The following is a 6,000-nucleotide window of genomic DNA, read 5'->3' as shown; positions in this document are numbered from 1 at the left end:
ATTAAATAGCCCATTTAAAAGGAGTTCTATGTGGAGAGAAATAGATAAACTAAAAGGCAGGGCCGGATTAACATAGGGGCTATTGGAGCTGCAGCTCCAGGCCCCTTTCTCAAGATATGCCCATTTGCCAAAAAAAAAAAAGATTGACTTTGAGGGTTGTCACAGAGACCCCACGTTTGAGGGGTAGGTAGCTGATGAAGACCTACACCATCACTGGATAAATGATATGGGGCTGCTATCATTTATGGTTTCCGGAGATACAGCCTGTCAAAAGCTACATACAGAGCGGCCAGTTTAAATACAAGCTGACACACTCTGCAGCAGACTGAGGCCCCATACACACGAGAGAATTTATCCGCGGATACGGTCCAGCGGACCGTTTCCACGGATAAATCCTCTCAAAGATTTCCGCAGATTTCGATGCGATGGAGTGTACACACCATCGCATTGAAATCCGCGCGGAAATCCTCTGGCGATGACATGTCGTGCCGTCGCTGTGATTATGACGCGGCGACGGCACGACGCTGTCATATAAGGAATTCCACGCATGCGTCAAATCATTACGACGCGTGCGGGGAATCCCTTTGGACGGATGGATCCGGTGAGTCTGTACAGACGAGCGGATCCATCCGTTGGCATGGATTCCAGCAGATGGATTTGTTGTGCATGTCAGCAAATATCCGATCTGCTGGAATCCATCCCAGAGGAGATTTCTCCGTGGAAACAGATCCACTGGCGTGTACACACCATAGGATCTATCCGCAGAAACCCATTTGCTGGCATTTATCTGCGGATGGATTCTATCGTGTGTATGGGGCCTATGAGGATGAGCTCACAGTGCTTATAATAATTATTTGTATATTACTTATGGTAATCAACCCCTTGCAACCCAGGCCAATTCTGACACTTCTCTCCTACATGTAAAAATCATCAATTTATTTTTTGCTAGAAAATTGCTCAGAACCCCCAAACATTATATATATTGTTTTAGCAGACACCCTGTGGAATAAAATGGTGGTCTTTGCACCTTTTTTTGTTACACAGTATTTGCGCATATTTTTCAAATATGTTTTTTTTTTTTTAAGAAACTGTTTCATTAATAAAAAAAAAAACACTAAAGTTAGCACGATTTTTTTTTTGTATACTAAGTGATACTTTTTTTTTTTTACAGGTTACATGTTTAGAGTTACAGAAGCGGTCTAGTGCTAGATTTATTGTTATCGCTCTAACGATCATGGGCATGGCGTATGTAACCTGTGTGCATCTGGCTCTGATACTAACCAGTGCCTACCCAGCCTCTGACTAGTATCTCTCCCCAGCCTGTCCCACACACCCTCTCACCTGCTGACCTGTGGATGGGGAATCACTCCTGCAGTGTTATTGTGTTCTGCCAGTGACTATAATGATCAGTGTTGCTAACTATAGCTGGCAGCACTGATTGTTTTGGGAAAAACCTGACAGGCTGGTTGTACTCAAATAGGTTAATAGGTTGACTTGCGTAAAACCAGCTAGCCCTGCACACTTCTCTCTTATACATAGTGCCCACAGTCATACTCCTCTCCTGTACATAGTGCTCACTGTCATACCCTCTGCACTCCTCTCCCATACATAGTGCCCACTGTCATATCCTCCACACTCCTCTCCTGAACATACTGCCCACTGTCATATCCTCCCCATTCTTCTTCTGTACATACTGCTCACTGTCTTACCCTCCACACTCATCTCATGTACATACTGCTCAGTATCATACCGTCCACAATCCTCTACTGTGCATACTGCCCACTATCATACCATCCACACTCCTCTCCTGTACATACCGCCTACTGTGATACCCTCTACACTCCTCTGCTTTAGGGATCTCAGCTACTCTAAATATAGCACTTGTAAAAAAAAAAGTGTCTCTGAAAACATTTTTGAAATGTTGGCAACTATGCACTTAGGCACTGTCCAATGGGCACGGGTCAGTAGGGGGCCCCGTGAGAGGCTCCTGGGATATTTAAGCGGTAGTAAACTTCGCTAACATTACTACTTTTTAGACGCTCTGAGGTAGGTTATGCCACAATGTACAAGTATGCACAGCATATTAGGGTACACTTAAATTGTTAGACTGAGCCCTCTAGTGCTGCGCTGTGATCAATCCGGCAGGTCCCGGGCGCTTCCATCTTCACCCGGTCTTCCTTCTGGGTTCTGTGCCTTCGGTCACTTGCCTTGGTCGGGCTGCGTTGATGTCATTCCCATGCATGCTCATCCTCTCCCTCTCATCCCCTTTCTCTCTCTCTCGCTCTCATCCTCCCTCTCTCTTTAATTTAATTTGTTATAACAAAAAAATTTTGCATTTTTATTTATTATTTATAAAAAGGCCCCACCAAAATCCTCAGCACCAGAGAGACACTTTTCATGACCAACAAACAACCTAAATGCGCCCACAGAGCTTTATCACATATTTTCACGCAACTCAGGCCGGTCCGAGAGCTGGAATTCGTGAACCCGGAAGGAAGAGGGGTGATGATGAACGTTTGCTGCTAGTAGGGACAGCAGTGACATCGCAGGCTTTGGTTTAAAGTAAGTGACACATAATGGGCTACTATGCGATGCATAGTAGCCCATTATGCTTTACCTTTGCACGGAAATAAAGTGGAAGTAAAACCCATCAGGGTTTACTTCCTCTTTAACACACATAACAACTGCATACAGATACATGTATACACCATAGGTTCAAGAGAGAACCCCCAAAGACACATAGGGGGACTCTTATAGTCAGGGGGCATATCTACTGCAAGGCAAACAAGGCATTTGCCTTGGGCAGCATTTTTTTGGGGGGGACGATGCCTGTACCGGGATGATGCCTGCAGTAGCAGGCATCACGCTGGCATTGTTTTTTTTAGAACCGACAGTAGGCTTTCTTGTAATAGCAATCGGAGCAGCTTACAAGCACTAACACCCTCCCAAGACAGGCCTGGATTCTTTCCTTAATGTAAATAAACTAACATTTATAGGTAACGTTGATCCAAGGAACATCCGATTGCCTCTCGGGGGATCAGGAAGGATTTTTTTCCCCCTGCTGAAGAAAATTGGACCATGCTTTGCTGGGGATCTTCACCTTCTTCTGGATCAACTGTGGGTATAGGATTGTGTATATGGGATTGTATGTTTTTTTTTTTTTTTTTTTTTACTGGTTAAACTGGATAGACTTGTGTCTTTTTTTAACCTGACTAACTATGTAACGTCCCACCAGGAGACCCGAGCAACTAGCCAGCGATCGGCTGTTCCTAACAGTAAACCAAAAACATGACAACAATCATAGCCATTTTTAAAAATCAAAAACACCAATATTGGTGTTTTGAATGCTTTTAGGAGCAGAGGAGGGAAATGAGGGCTTACACACCCCAGATCCCTCCATAAAGAGTACCTATTGCTGTCACAAAGATGTTTAATTAAAGCAACAGTGTAAAAAAAAAGATTAATCAATAAAAAAAAAAATTAAAGTGACCCAGTTCTCGTACGAAAAGGCGAAAGAGCGTGTGCCCCCATTCTCCCATGCTCATGATGGTCTTGCATGCAAACAGCGATCATCCCACACATGTGAGGTTCACGGTGAATGCCAGATCATGGGCAATAATTCTAGCACCAGACCTCCTCTGTATATCTAAAATGATAACCTGTAAAGGCAAGACAAACACACCTCAAAGATGACCACTGCCTTGCTAAAGAAGCTGAGGGTAAAGCTGATGGCAATGCATGTCTGCAGACCTAAACCCTATTGAGCATCTGTGGGGCATCCTCAAACGGAGCGCAAGGTCTCTAATATCCACCAGCTTTGTGATGTCGTCATGGAGGAGTGGAAGAGGACTGCAGTGGCAACCTGTGAAGCTCTGGTGAACTCCATGCCCAAGAGGGTTAAGGCAGTGCTGGAAAATAATTGGTGGCCACACAAAATATTGACACGTTGGACCCAATTTGGACATTTTTACTTAAGGGTGTACTCACTTTTGTTGCCAGTGGTTTAGACATTATGGCTGTGTGTTGAGTTATTTTGAGAGGACAGCAAATTTACACGGTTATACAAGCTGTACACTCACTACTTTACATTGTAGAAAAGTTGAATTTCTTCAGTGTTGTCACATGAAAAGATATTATAAAATATTTACAAAAATGTGAGGGGTGTACCAACTTTTGTGAGATACTGTATGTGTATGCATATGCTTTTTTTTCTCTCACAATCTTCGATAAATATGATTGCTTGCATATTGAAGTTAATTGGGGCACGTGCATGTATATGCATGCCCATGTGCATATACACAATGATATATATTAGTGTGCATGGTGTTATACTGGAATTTTTATTTTTTTTTCAAACCTTCCCATTATTCAATCGTTGATATATAGGGAATGTTTTTCACATGATTATTCTATTTTAATTTATTTTTCATTTCATCGTTAATTGTGTATGATATCATATCGGAATGTATCTAATATTTGTTTTTTTCACCATTTAATTATGTATGTTGATATGTAGGGTATTCTTTTTGACATGGTTCTTTTTTTTTTTTTTATTTCCTTTCCCAGTTATAAATAACTCATATTTATATTAGTGTTTTAATGAATTACATGTATTTATATTTTATTACATATTTACATTCAGCATGTTTATACATTTTTAACACTGTGCACTATTCTGCTGGATATTGTAGTCTTCCTTTTTGTCCCACTATTCATCTGCAGTGATGCTGATTAGTTTTCTCTTCTTTTCTTGCATCATTTTGGTTGCACACTTTAAAAGTCCACATTCTGTTGTTGTGGGACAGCTTGACAAAGGGAGCAGAGCCACTGAAACTCGATGCAGGCCATCCTTTTTTCTAACATGGCTGGTCTCCTGTCAGGGGCACAAGTTTTCAGCCATAGAAGCAATCGGTTATCCATCTCTGGTGGGTCTTCTCCCGTGCACAGCAACTGCCAATAAGACAAATGGGATCACTATCCCATGTTTTATTTCCTATCAATCGCTGTGTCAAGCTTGGCTTGCATACACACAGTCACACAAATTTTCTCTAAACTTTTGACTGTTAAGAACGCGGTGACGAACAACACTACGACGAGCCGAGAAAATGAAGTTCAATGCTTCCAAGCATGCGTCGAATTGTTTCCGAGCATGAGTTGGAATCTTGCACGTCGGAAATTGCGATAATTGGATTTTCCGATAGTAATTTTTTCAGTCGTAAAATTTGACTATGGAAGGGTTGGGAACACTGCAAAGTGAGGAATGTCTGGGAAGAAGTTGTCTTGGATGAGTGTAGAGGCAAGCTCATTATACAGGTTGATCATACTTGCAGTTATATTTAAAAGATTACAGAAGTACAATAGTTAGTTCAAAGGGCATACGTAAAGTCAACGCGTTTTGGGAGAACTGTTCCCCCCTTTTTCAGGGCTGTGACAGTGGATGAGGTCGGAAACAGACATGGAACTAGAAATCTACTGCAAGTATTATTCTTTCAGTAGTGTCAGATAATAAAGAACAGTCATGTCCAGTGGGTGGTTCCTGACCTCATCCACGATCGCAGCCCTGAAGGGGAGGCAGTTCCCCCCATAAGGCATTTGATTTATTTATCATCTGTGAAGTATTTCAATAAACTACAGTGACTCCCTGCAGAGTGAGGAATGTCTGTGTGGGGGGGGGGGGTGGACACTGTAGAGTGAGGAATGTCTGTGGAAGGGGGGATGTGGACACTGCACAGTAGGAATGCCCATGGAGGGGATGTGAACACTGCACAGTAGGAATGTCTGTGGAGGAGATGTGGACACTGTAGAGTGAGGAATGTCTGTGGAGGGGATGTGGACACTGTAGAGTGATGAATGTCTGTGGAGGGGGTGTGAACACTGTAGTGAGAAATGTCTGTAGAGGGGAGGTGGACACTGTAGAGTGAGGAATGTCTGTGGGAGGGGGGATGTGGACACTGCACAGTAGGAATGCCCATGGAGGGGATGTGGACACTGCATAGTAGG

Source organism: Rana temporaria, chromosome 8 (genome assembly GCF_905171775.1).
Source record: "Rana temporaria chromosome 8, aRanTem1.1, whole genome shotgun sequence".
NCBI lineage: Eukaryota > Metazoa > Chordata > Amphibia > Anura > Ranidae > Rana > Rana temporaria.
The sequence above is the reverse complement of the archived record's forward strand: the minus strand, read 5'-3'. Positions refer to the sequence as shown.